The following is a 385-nucleotide window of genomic DNA, read 5'->3' on the forward strand; positions in this document are numbered from 1 at the left end:
GGGAGCGGAGGCCCTCCCTCTCCTCCTTCGCCTCCGGCAGGCTGAGGGGACAGGGGAGCTCGGTCCGTCCCGCGGCGGAGGGGCTGAGGGGGCAGCAGAGCCCCCTTCTCCCCGCTCCCCTCCCCGTGCTTTTCCGCCGCAGGGAGAGAGCTTCCTTGTCCTAACCCGTGCCCTGGCAGGAAGCGGGAGCCCCCTGCCCTCACCCCTGCCCTTTGCTCCGCTGAGCGGAGGGTGAGTCAGGCGCCTCGCAGGTGGGAACAGAAGCTGGCTCCTACCTCCAAGGGAAAGCCGGGGGCATTTTCCTTCCCTCTCCCGCTTGCTTTCTCCCCGCAGGCGGTGGGGCTGGACCTCCCGCGAGCCCTCGGGCCTGTGAAGCTCCGTGCCT

The 385-nt window shown here is 70.4% G+C and overlaps 1 long non-coding RNA gene across 2 annotated transcripts in view; it reads right to left on the reverse strand.

Annotated features, from left to right (window-relative positions):
- LOC108447082 overlaps positions 1-377 on the reverse strand; it is a 17,402-nt gene extending 17,025 nt beyond the window's left edge. For both annotated transcript variants that reach the window (XR_001862477.1, XR_001862476.1), the window contains exon 1: positions 276-377. This is a non-coding gene — a long non-coding RNA (uncharacterized LOC108447082). The remainder of the gene's footprint in view (positions 1-275) is intronic.
- Between the last annotated feature and the right edge of the window lie 8 nt (positions 378-385).

This window comes from Corvus brachyrhynchos, unplaced genomic scaffold, assembly GCF_000691975.1.
Source record: "Corvus brachyrhynchos isolate BGI_N302 unplaced genomic scaffold, ASM69197v1 scaffold44, whole genome shotgun sequence".
Classification (NCBI taxonomy): domain Eukaryota; kingdom Metazoa; phylum Chordata; class Aves; order Passeriformes; family Corvidae; genus Corvus; species Corvus brachyrhynchos.